The 12,998-nt window shown below is 45.5% G+C and overlaps 1 protein-coding gene across 3 annotated transcripts in view; it reads left to right on the plus strand.

Annotated features, from left to right (window-relative positions):
- Positions 1–3,309: 3,309 nt before the first annotated feature.
- The window catches only part of tspan18b (tetraspanin 18b), a 28,378-nt gene continuing 18,689 nt past the window's right edge, over positions 3,310–12,998 (plus strand). The window contains exon 1 of one of the 3 annotated variants that reach the window (XM_040163266.2): positions 3,310–3,638. The gene's annotated coding sequence lies outside the window, so the exon portion shown is untranslated. The remainder of the gene's footprint in view (positions 3,639–12,998) is intronic. The other 2 variants (XM_040163268.2, XM_040163267.2) reach the window with 2 other exon arrangements.

Genomic DNA, 12,998 nt, shown 5'->3' on the forward strand with positions numbered 1-12,998 from the left:
GTTCCCCTATAGGGATTCTACAAAGATGAGTCTTGCCATCCAACACGATGTCTCACAGATCCTGGTTCCCGATTGGAGGGCGCAAGAAGCAATACGACATGATGGCCTTTCCCCGGCGTTGTCTGATGCCAGCTGACAGATTGAGGGTGCAATACTGCGTTTGACATCTGTGTTAATGTACATCTGTGTGAGTCTTGTGTTACATTTATCAGAATAAGGGCAGAATAATCGCACGGTTGGGGGACAAAACCTCCATGTTTGTTTGCTCGATCATTTGAAATACAAATTCTGAAATAAAAGAAATACCCAGTATTATAGAGGCTGATCCTCCCACTGAGTCGCTCTCTGATGGCCATTCTTATTTAGAATCCAAACAAACACACGTTCAAGTTTAAGTCCCTGCGTCTAGCCAATTCTTATGCTAAACTAAGCCTGTCTTCCTCTGGCTCTGTAGCTTAATAATTGAGCTGAAATAATTAGTTGTTTTTTCACAGAAAATGAATTATTCAACTGTTATGATAATCTGTTAATAGGTTAAGTAAGAATAGGAGTTAAGTTGTGTGATCTGGTGCTTTCCATTGTTTTATAATAATAAATATTTCATGGTCATGTGCTGGCGGTCAGACAAAAGAAAGGGCTCGGTCAAATTGCGAGAGGTATTTTTTCACAGCCTTTTGTAGACCAACCAAGAAAGTAATCTGGACATTAACTGATGAAGTAAACAATTGTGTGTTGTGGCACAAGGGGATGGTATCAATCTTCTCATGTATGGCTCAGCAAGAGAGCACATTCATGTATGTGTAACTAATATTTAGCACTGGGCTTGTCTGTGTCTAAAGGCCAAGTATAGCTAAAGAAGCTATACAGAGCTTTTGAACAACATGAACCAGATTCCACCAGGAGGAAGAGACAGTTGTATTGTTGTGCATCAACAACCGAATGGTAAAAAAAAAAAACATCCTGTCTTTATGGGAATTCAAAATTTACATAAAAAAAAGAATCTGGCAGAAAATACATTATTAAATTACTCCTATGCTGTTGCCAGGGAAATTCCTTCAGACTTCATCCCCTGTGTGCATCTGTGTGTGTGTGTGTGTGTGTGTGTGTGTGTGTGTGTGTGTGTGTGTGTGTGTGCGCCCAACAATGAGGCCTACTTTGTGAGAGCTTGTGAAGCATGTCCACAGCCTGTTTAATGAGATAGCATGTGGTAGGATGCTATGTGTGTGAAATTGAAGCGCGGTCTATGTAAATTGAATTGAATGGGTTTGTCTGCGATAAGAATGTGCATGTGAGGACGGGCCTGTGAGCCAGTCCGCCTATCAGTGTGTGTTACGTGGTTAACATGGAAAAAAGCGTTCATTTTATTGCCGGCAGCGTGGATGCAGGAGAACAAGTAGACTGTACACCAAATCATCCAACAAAAAAAAGGGGTGTGAAATCATTTTTGCACGCGTAATGAGCAAAGCGTTCAATCCAAATTCACTCCAGGTCAACACCCGCTTTGTCTCTTTTAAAGCTTTCACAGAAGCTCCTGAAGCGGCGAAAGCTTCCACGTCTTAATCAGTCGCCTCAAATGAATAAAGTTTGGAGAGTAAATGGAATTCAGTCCCCGCTTTTGTAAAATCCTAAGTCAATGTAAATCATTTTATTAAAGTTCCGTAATTTACAATAAAGTAATCATCACTGAAAGGCCAAAAAAAAGTGACTGCACACCAACTTTGGAGCTGTGTATTGACGGGTGTGTAACTTCCCAGGGTGCCGCCTATCACTACATTTGTTGATCAATCACTGATCAGCTCAGCAAAAACAAATCATCCCTCAGCATGAAGACTTTTCCTCAAAACCAGTGATCCGTGTCAGCGCTCAAAAGGTGGGGGGGGGGGGAGTTCACTCAGCCATTCACCTCAGCCTTTCTTTACTCTCTGAGCCCTCGGGAAATACCCAAGGAGCCAAAAAGAAAATACCTCACAGCTGTTCCCTCGGCAGCCAAGCCGTTCCCGTGGTACTTTATCTGAACCGAGCTCCCGATGAGTCCTGGATCGCTTGGTTTGTTCGTATGTCTGCCTCGTTCACAACTTTACTATAAGCCGCATTCTTGACCTCAGCAACGCTCCTATAATTGCAGACTTCCTAAAGGCCAATAAGAAAGGGATCAGGAGAAAACACGCGGAGACTCTGGGGGTTGGAAGCATCACGTATGCTACTGGGAATGTCAGTGTCGCGACCTTAGTGGAGAAGGCAAAAAGATCAGTCTCCGAGGCGCTTATCTTGCTCTCCATCTGTAGTGGATTTTGTGACACGAGGAGCACAGAGGGAGAGAAAACACTTCACCCCTCCTCCCCTCTACTCGCAGTCCACCAACCCCCCCCCCCCCCCCCAAAACAAAAACACTACTCTTGTTCTCTGGCTGTGAGAGAGCCACACGGCATGAATAATTAACAGGGGACAAACAATAACTATCAGCTATCTATCTGAGATATGTCACTTATCTGTTGATGGATTCAAAAACAGTGTTGAGATTCCTTAAGAACAAAATACCGGGCTACTTTATGCCTTCTGATCCACCATTGGAAGCAGTAAGCTGTTGTGATCTAACTTTTTAATGAGGCGCCTTCCCCCACAAGTGACGTCTCATCTTTATAAATAGGATGTTGACTTCCACCATGCCTCCCGGTTTGTGTGTTAAAGATCGTCAGGATAAACACAGTGACATGCACGATTACTTTGTCACACACTTCCAAAGAAAACGCATTTCCCCACTGAGACTAGATTCAGACGGTGGGGAAAGATAAGAGCTACACGAGAAGAAGAAAAAATGGGGTTTCGACTCAGATTGCTATCTGAGCCTAGACTCAAATGGAAAGTTTGAAGTCAAAATTCTGCTAAAAATATGGAGTAATTCACTGGAGTTTCATTTGGTTTCCAGGCAACCTTTCAGGGGAAGACGAGACCTGACAAGGGACAAGACAGGAAGTTGAAATAATGCTCCGGCAAAGAAACTATCACTTTTTCATATATTAGGATGTAAGGTGATACCTTCAAACCCAGACCTGTTGGTAGACATGTGTGTTATTGTTTGATATGACTGCTGACCCCCCTGTTTCCAATTTGGGAAAGCTCATATTTCCTCACTCCATTATTAATGTAGCTCTGTAGTGATGGAAACAACTCAGGAGAACTTTTTCTTGGATCAATTCAATTCAATCCCAAGGCATTCAAATTGCATCCAATTTTTGATTTTAAAAAAATTGAACGTCGTCACGTTACTTTCTGTTGTGTACAAAAACAAAATAGAAACCGGAGGCGTGCGAGTCGCAGGAGAGTCCCCGCCCCCTCCGGAGCCGAGAGGAGCCGAGAGGAGCCGAGAGGAGCAGCTGCGGCGTCTACGACTTCACTGAACTGTTCGCGCACTCATCTCCACTCTCCACTCTGCGCGCGTGTCCAACATTTTGGGGTCGCAGATCTCGGGGAGCCGTGGATTGGATTAGTCGGACGGCGTCCCTCCCCATCCCCGCTGATCGGCTTCGTTCTTTAGTTTGTCGGTGTTTTTGTTTTGAATACGTGACCTCGAGTCGGCAGTTTAGTGACGTTTCCGCAGGTACGCGCCGGAGAGTTTCCACTGCGAGCTGCGCCTTCAGGTAAGAAGCGGGTCGCCGCTCAACTACTCAAAAAGTCCGGAGTCTGGAAACGTAAATGAACCGATAAGCGGTGGAGTCACCGCCGCGTATCTACCGCTGGATGTTCTTTGCTTTCTGCTCACTTTGTTGCTGCAAATTACATTTGCTGTCCGGACGAGCGGCGGGAACCAAGAGATGTTGAAAGATGAATTTAAATGAGGGAGACGTGTCACCACGGTCCCTTTAGTCGTTTTAACTGTGGATTTAAACTTGAGTTTAAAGTTCAGGAATGCTCGTTTTTGTTCGTTTCTTTCTGTAAATAAATGAAACTCCTGCACAAACAATTCCATCTCTTCAGGTGAGTGGCGTTAACTGTGAATGGGTGAAAGTAAGCAGCCTGCAGATAATGGTGTTTTTTTAGCATGAGAAACCGGACATCGGGGAGGGGGATCCGGGATGTGTGTGTGTGTGTGTGTGTGTGTGCGCGTTGCCCTCCAAGCTGGTATCCTTCCCACGGGGCTCCAGCCGTGACCGCGGAGGAGGCTTGTGTGCAGAGACGCATGGGGGTCAGCAGATGGATGTCTCTGACGGCGCTACCTAAGCTGTAGGGCAGCAGTTCACTGTCAGGTTGCATTAATCAGAGGGACACATCACCCCCCCCCCCCCCCCCCCCCCCCCCCCCATGTCTCATGCCCGCTGGGGCGAAGGGGACAAATTAAAGGTCTCTGAAAGAGAAAAGTCTTCTGAGGACACTGTAAAGATGCCTTTTTTTTTCTTTTTTTTTACAGTAGAACATTTTACTTTGAGCGACTAGGGAGTGGTATGCTCAAAGGTTTGGATACAAACGGCTAAAAAGTTTCTTTTTTAAACACTTGTTTCTACGATTACAGCTGCAAATTCCAGATCTAATGCCATTTTGCGCCCATTTGACCGGCTCCAGGCGACCCGTTGCCACACACCAGCTCCCAGGTGGGTCTGTTGGGTTGGATTTGCTTTCCTCGAGTCAAAGTCGCAGCCGTTCACTCCGGCTCTCTGTCTCCCCGAGGGCCGAACAGGAGAGGACAATCAAATCACTCACAGCAGATTGGGCGGACAAATCCGCTCCTGTCCTGATTAATGAGCTGTGCCACGATGCCGCTGTGGTCATTTCTGTCTTCCTCTGTCTCGTCTTGTCTTCTCCTCCTCAACCCTAGATTACTTTGTTCAGTGAACAACTTCTACGGACAGAAGCACGCAGACTGAGAACAGAGGCGAGTTTGTTCACCATGTTGTGGGTGAACATTTGCTTTGTCAAGAAAAGAAGTATTGATGCTTTTGGAGCAGCTGCCAAACACTGATGACTCAACTCCGCCCGAAGCCTTTTCACTCCTTCGCTTGTGCACACGACTGTTGGGAAATAGTTTTGTTGGTCAGACACACAAGTGATGACTACATGATGAGTACAAATGCAAACAACGGGGCTCGTGAACCTCGCGGTGTAATTTATACAGGGAATAAAGGCTGCCAGCAACAACGCGCAGAGTAACAATTAGCCGGCAGCGTGTTTGAGTGGATTCAAATCTCCTCCGAGCCAAGCTGGTATTTATTCCGCCCACAGACACCAAACACCTGGCGTGAGACGCGCCGCCGTGCATCAGTCCCCTCGTTTTAATAGTCCCTCTGAAAACGTGTTGCTCTTAATTGCACCTTTGCGGTGTCAGCGACGAAACGCACAGCAAAAAAAACACAACAACAACAAATGAACAGAGAGAGAAAGTTCAAGATGGAGACTGTTTCTGTGCAGTGACTTCTCTGCTCCTCGGCAGAAATAGAAATGTTTAAATCCCTGCGCGAGGAGGCACAAGGTGGCTGACTTGATGCCGCCCGGCGCGGCACAGCATCGCTCATTAAAGGCATGAAATTAATCAATCTGCGGTTCCACATGGCCGGGTGCGTCTGAGTCCCCCCCCCCTCCCCCCACAACTCCCTGTCACACCTTTTACTCCTTAACGGCGGCTGATGTGCCCGCTGCCTCTTTGGCTCGTCATTTGATGGCTGGCCCTGATTTCACATCCCTGATTCATCCCGCCTCGCCCGCGACCTCCTTCCACCTCCTCCAGCTGTCTCTCTCTATCTCGTCCCTTATTATTTCTTCCTCTGGTCCCCATATTTTCTCATCAGCCCCGTCTTCCTTCCCACCTCATCCAATCTACGGAGCATGTCTGTATCCGTATTGATGGGTTCGGAGCAGCAAGGCGGAGGGGAAAACGAGGCCGGGTCATCACTCTACAGTCGCTTTCCTCAGCATCAGCTCCAATACGGCAGCAGTGGTCCGTAGAGAGACCGGAACTAAATGGAGTATCTATTGGCTCAATGAGAAAATAGTTTTTTTTTTCGATTGCTAGAGGACCCTTCATTTAACGTGTGTGATGCAGAGGCTTCCACTAGTAATGGGTTCAGCATCTTTGTTGTCAGGGGACATGAGAAAATGAAATTTTCTTTTCAGTCGGCAGAAATAATTTACTCTCGGAAAGGTATATTTTTCCTCAGCTCTTTATAAGCCATGAAGGTTTGTTCCGATATACAGTGAGACTGCGCCTTTTAGAGCTGAATCTGGGGTTCGTTTGTCGGTTTGTGGAAGGCAGTTTTATCTAAAGGTGACTTCACGTAAAACCGACCTGCTTTGATGCTCCACAAAGCTGCATTTCTATTTGTTTGTTAAAGGGTTGCGGTGGACCGACAAAGCACAAAGCTCACACGCGCCTTTTGAAAAACACAACCAAAATGTCGGGGCTTCAGTATTTATTCTTTGCTGGTGTGGGCAAGTGGGTAGAAAGCGAAACGCCATCAGGATGTACTTTTAGCGTGGTATGAGGTGACTTACGAGTCCACTGAGGACAAACACGTTGTCTTGAGAAATGAGGAGACTGACTTCCTCTAATGAATAACTGACACAAACATAAATTCCATTTCTACATTGGGTTTTCCAGTTTGAAATTAAACTGGCCCTCCTTTCTTTTGTGTTTTTTAGAGCATTCGCTCGACTCGCGGTTTATTTTGAAAAGCTGCAACGAAGCCATCGTCTTATTGTTTGTTTTTCTGGGTCTACTTATGTTTTCTCCAAGAAGAAGTCTCCACAAAGACGCATTTTATTTAAATAAACGTGTTCCAGCCCTGGATGAACATTCGAGGAAATGCTATACAATCCAGCAACATTCACACATCCGTGCATTCCTTCGCTGCGTGCGTGCCTCCATATGGCCCAGGATTTAGTGAATGACCTAAGCCAGTTCACCAAGAGCAGGAAGCTAAGGGGGGGGGGGGGGGGGGGCTCTCTCTGCTGACGCTTCCTTTTTTATCAGGAGGAAGCAGGCCGGCTGTTTGTGCTCAACCCCAGAATTCTTTGTGCTTATCACGCGTCCGGCCTATTTCCCTCAATAATGGCCGTGCTGAGCAGGTAATGAGGTAAAACGTGTGTATTTGACAAGCTGGGCTCTGCAGATAGCGGGCTCATGGCGCTTAGTTGAGAGTACACTCAGCCCCTTCTCGGGGTGTTCAAATCACTTCAATCTCCACCCCAGCCATCTTTTCCCCCCGCATGTTTTTTCAGAACTAATAAAGCGTGTCACTCAGGTGTCCCGTGGAAGGCTGCCGGTCGCATTCTGTAAATCCCCTCTGCGTTTGCCGGAGGGTTTCTTCATCACCTTGTGCTCTTTTCATCCCCCTCAGATGTGGTCAAAGCTCAGAGAGGGGTTTAGGGCGGCCAGGGAGACTGGCACCGAGAGGTTTTTGACACGGGGCGACTTGTGGGGGGAGATTACCGGCCTGCGAAACTCTGATTTAGCGAATGATGCTGAAGTTTAAGCACATATCTCTGGCCCAAACGTTTGGGATGAGCACCACAGAGCGTTGTGCTTCATCTGCAGAGGCATTTGCTTTTACTTGGCGAGACGAACAAGCGGTTTCTTTGCTAAGTTCACACAATAGCGCTGGTGTGACTCACATTGGGTCCAGTGTCAACACAATGGGCTGCAGGAAGCTGGGTGCTAATCAAGAAGCACCAGGGAGGGAGAGCTCATTTTATGGATGTGTGATTGTTTCCCACACTAACTGACTAACACTGGAGCTCTTCACTGTACACAAGCTCTTGTGAGACTTCTAGTTAAATTGCTTGATTTCTGCGAAGAATTTCAAAGAAATACTCAATGTTCTGAGGCATCATTTATTAACATGAATGATGGTGTTTGTGAATCACTGCAGAGATTATGGGTGGAGAATGGAGACCATCTTTGTAGTATTTTCACCTTGAATTGACTCCGTGTTTGGGCTGGGACACGTGTGTCATGCTAAGATGCTTTCCTCTTCATATTTAAGGTACTATTTTGTTTCTGTATTCTGTTTCGAACGTGCGTGTAGTTGATATTTAAAGGGTGCAAATCCTAGTGTACACAGGTTTTCTGCAGAAACTGTGACCACTGGATATCACTATTTATCGGACCTCTCTATGCTTTCTGCCAAACAAATTAATCGAGTAGCGGATGTACAGAATGAAAATAATTGCGGTAGCTACGGTCTAACCTCTGTAACCCACGCTTACCATGAATCCCCCGTGTAGACCAGGCCGAAACGCTAACATGTACTAAAAATTGCAGATCTGGTGTCAAAAGTCAACAACGACTAACTGCTTTATTCTGCTTCCCCTGTCCGGGATGTGATGTGTTTCCTATCATTGTTCTATGGCTTGGATCAGGGTTAACCCTTTTATAATACGGGTAGATGGAATCCAGCGTTCTGATTGGTTGAGAGTGAGTCAGGAGAATGAGATCCACAACGTTTGGTGGATACAACTATATTGTGCCGAAGGGCAGCTATTTACTTTTAACGTACTAAGTTGCCGGGCCCTTCGGTCCGCGTCAGGCCTACCAACACCCCCAAACTGTTACACTATTGGACGATAAAGTACAGCCTCTCGCACCTTTATTGCTTTAGTAAAGCAGTTTAGTTTGAAAGACATTACCAAGTAGATGACTTTTTGCTTCGGCTGTCGTCACGCTGTCCGCCAGCATCAAGCCTTTTGAGCGTTATTGGAAGTCGCTAACGAGTGAGCCGTCTCACTTCCTTCTCACCTTTGTCGAGAGTTGCAAATGAGAAGCACTGATCAGGCAGGATTTATGCAGTTTAGCATTTTTCCGACTAGTATTTGGTATCAAATTTCTGCGAGCCGAACGCAGCCCATGAATGTTTTTTCAGCCTCTCCCTGTGACTCATTGGGTCTAATGGTGCGCTCGCCAACCGACTGATGTATTTTTCTGATAAATTGGGAGTCTCTCCCGACTTCTGGTCTTTCTCTTTTTCGGTTGCCACAACTGTGTACCAACTCTCCACTCGTCCTCCCCTCGCGTCTCTCTGTCTCTCCCCCAGGTTCTCCTTCTCGAGTGCTGCTGCTCTTTCCATCCATATTTCTGGAATAAGACAATATAGCCTTACAGGAATGCCCTCATTACTCGTGTTGGGATTTTTTTTAACACGTTATCACGCATTCAGCGCTGCATTTTTAATCCCCCTGCACAAAGGACCCCTTAAATATCCTGTTTATTTTTAATCACCAATGATGGGCTGGCTGCACAGTATAGTGCATTGAGGTAATTGTTACCCACAAATACACACACGCACTTACCGTCAAACCAAATTGATTTGGTAATGTGCAGTGCAGGAATGATTGTAGGCACGGACAGTCGCTTGATAATCATGACCCAGATAATTAGCCAATTTTTAACCGATTAAGTGCATGTGCGGTGTGGAGCTGGATGTCGTCTTATCAGCTGGCTTTCGCTTGACTGTAAGTTGCGATGCGACGAGATGGTGCAGTTAGATCAGATTCACGGACAGTTGGTGCAAAGTGACGTAGTCTTTGTTTGCCCTCTTGGCTTTTCCAGCGCGGCTGAATTCTAGATCAACCCCGTAGAGATTTATTGTGAGTGCGATTTGGGTTTGCCTCCCAGTCTGCTAAAAACACTCTGCTTTTCCAGTCAGTGATAATCGTACGGACCTCAAATACAAAAAATGAACATAAAGCTCACACACACACACACACGGTGCTGCAGCCTGAGTGATGCTGGCTGAAGTCAACTGGAATCGGGGTCGTTTCATATTTACTGTTCATGGATCTCGTATCTGCTTGAATCTAGGTTAAATGTTTGGCATTGTGCTCACGGCACAGCAGAAATTAATTTTATTGCATATTCCATTCTAAGTGATGATTGTGAACTTCAGCAGACTCAACTGGGCTAATGTGATTCTCTTTCTTCTCTCTCGCAATGGGATGGTGTGCGTTTGTGTTTAAAATATCCTTCCAAAAGAAGGGTGAGTATGTTTTTGTTTTTTTAAAAGCCATGTTTCTTTCCACCAGGCCGGCTGCTTTCTGCTGCCTTTTTAAAGCCCACACACCTTGTCCACAAGCGCTGGATGGTTGTAGCTGTCCCTCCCACAGGGAGAGACTCCATCGCTCATACGGGCTCCTTGTTGGCCTCAGCAGCATCGGGGGGGGGGGGGGGGAAATCATTGTTTGATTAAAAAAAAAAAAAAACAGTCCTCCGCAGGTTCCTACTTCTACCTGGGGAAACCTGGGGGGAAAGGCGGGCTAATGATGTCTCCCCTCCCCCGCCAGGATCACAAGCCTCTGAGATGGACCTGTGTGTTTTTATTTTAGCTTGTTAAAGGACAGGGACTGAACATTTTCAGAGCTTATAAGCTACCAGCAGTGAGGGACATTTGTCTTCTTGCATTTAGAGCTTCTTCTTTCTTCCTTTTCTTTGCTTGATTGATCATATCACAGCATATTTTGCGTTGAGTTTGATACAGGTGTTGCTAATAAACTGTCACTGAGAATAAATGCTATATCCTACTGTGGCCATACAGAGCTTGTAGTGATGTTTCTTGGACAACATCGCTGTCTGCGTTTTACGGTGGTGAATTTCCTCGTCTCGTCTTTGCCTTTTAACAGCAGATGAAATGTACACGCTGTAGACTGTTATTTTCACCCCTCAAAGAGGAACCAATTAGACAAAGCAAAGGCCGAGCGCCTCACTGCCTCATGATTATTTGATGGTCCTTTATGAAATTTTTAGCCCACAACTACTTTGAAAGCGCGCTCCTCAAGACGACATTCACGGGTCACTGCGGTACAACGCGGGCTCCGTCCTTTGGGCAAACACTCGGTCAATTCCAACTGATGGGTCACGGCCACAAGCCAGCACGCGCTCGCATGGCCGCGCCGCGTGCAGCATTTTATAAAAGCCGTGGCTCGACTTTACCAAGGAATTCTTAAGGAGAGGAGAGCAAAAATAGATAAGAGGTGGTATATTCTTGGCTGTAAATCTTTTTTTGCTAATAGTTATTAGGTTAAAGACATGCAGACCGTGAAGCATAATTCCTTTTTTCCATAATCCTCACTTTGCCACATCTTTTTTTTCTTTTGAAGCTTAAGGAAAAAAGAGAATCCACTGCCTAGAAAAGCTCGCCACCATTTACCCATTTCAAGTATATTAAAGGAGTTTTTATATATTTTTTGAGATATGTATTTAGGTCCTTATTTTCCTGACCAGAATCAAGGCATCACCAAGTCATCCAACCGCATTTTGACCACCTGGGTGTGACGCTCTGAACTTTGAGGTGTTTGTGGGGGAAAAAAACGACGGCTCAGGCTTTTCTCCAAGAGTTTGCGCCCCGTAGGAACGGGCCCTGATCATCTTTCCCAATAATACTTGGCTAAGAATCGGGTCGCATGTGAAATGCCTTTGCATAAATGTTGAAGCCAAAGTGATTTTGAGGGTGTCTCTGAAAGGCCGTGGACGTTTAAAGGTTCGTTTGGCTTCATAGACACAGATAGAGCATCAAACTTCTTTACTTTTATTATCTGATAGATGACCAAATAAGATTAAACACAGATCAAACAGATTTTAGGGTAGTTTCTTTAATACATCAATACAATTTAGTCTCAGTCAATAAGCACACATGATCTCCTCTCATTGAAACGATGCCTAAAAGAAACGAAAAAGCCAATGTTTTGAGCAATTACCTAAACCACTTTTGCTTATCTCTGCAATGCAGTTTGGAATTGGACAAGCAGCTTTTTTTTCTTTTCTTTACATAATAAGTAGCAGATGTCCAACCTTTTCTTACCCACAACGTCTGAGTGAGCTTTCCATACTTTTGCCACATCTAGAGCAACCCCCATCTCACATGATAATCCCGTCTCGTCTGTGAGCTTTCAAAACACCCCCTTCAAATATTTGGCCGGCTCATCATGCATATATTTATTCTGTTGCTTTTGGCCCGAACTAAAGGTCTGTTTTGTTTCCAAGAAGCTTGAGACTTTGCAGACTGTTGGAGATCTCGCAAAGTAAAAAAAAACAACAATTGAATATCTCCTACTGTATCTCCATAAACATATTCTACTGATGGTCTTCTGTATTTGTCTGACTGGTATCAAAGTCCCATGTGGGGAAAACTAATGAGTTGCTCATACGTTATTTGTTTGGACTGTTTGACAGGAATTCTAAATAGATGTTATCTTTTTGCTCACTTCTTTTCGCAATCTGCAACATTTATCGCTGACAATTTGATAGACGCTGCCTTAGTCACAGCTTCAGCCGATTCATACTTCAGCTCAAAGACGCCTTTTTCTTATCTTTTTATTTTGCATTTTTAAACCTCCAGTCACTTGCTAATGCAGAGCGTGGTATTCTGCTTCACCATCACTCCAGCTGTGGTCACTACCGTGGCCTGTTAAAATGGACTGTTTATTTCTAACTGGTGGGCTGATGGAGATATGCTACCCTGCTAGCTGCATTGCACGCTTGGGTGCATTACTCTCAATTTCATCACTACAGCCAATTAATACTCGAGACGACATCAGCAGCATCTGCTCGATCGCGGCTTTTTGTCATCCGCTCACCAGAGGTGAGGAAATTAAAGGTGCGCTGAGCAGGTTCCCCGAGAAGCTTCTGCATTAGAATTAGGGTTGTTGTTTTTTTCATGCTTTTGTGTGTTTTCGGTTGTAAATCAAAACCCATCATCTTTAGATAGGTTTGACCTCACCGTGTTGCCAGCGTTACTCTGACCGCAGTGATCCCCACACAATTGTCCCGGATCCATCATGTTTTGTGGTGTAAACCTATCGACGTGTTCCTTTAGGGACCAGATCTTGGACCGCCTCCAAGCAGCTCAGTTTCCATTCTCTCCCCATCTTTCCTTTGTCTCCCATAAATCAATGTGATGTAATTGCATAAACTCCCTTTCCCACAGCTCAGGCCTGGAGGCAGAGTATTCTCATAGAAAAAGGGCTTCAGTGGGACCAGTTAACCTTAACCCACCGACTCCCACAACTGCAATGTCGCTGGC

The sequence above is a fragment of the Gasterosteus aculeatus genome, chromosome X (assembly GCF_964276395.1).
Source record: "Gasterosteus aculeatus chromosome X, fGasAcu3.hap1.1, whole genome shotgun sequence".
NCBI lineage: Eukaryota > Metazoa > Chordata > Actinopteri > Perciformes > Gasterosteidae > Gasterosteus > Gasterosteus aculeatus.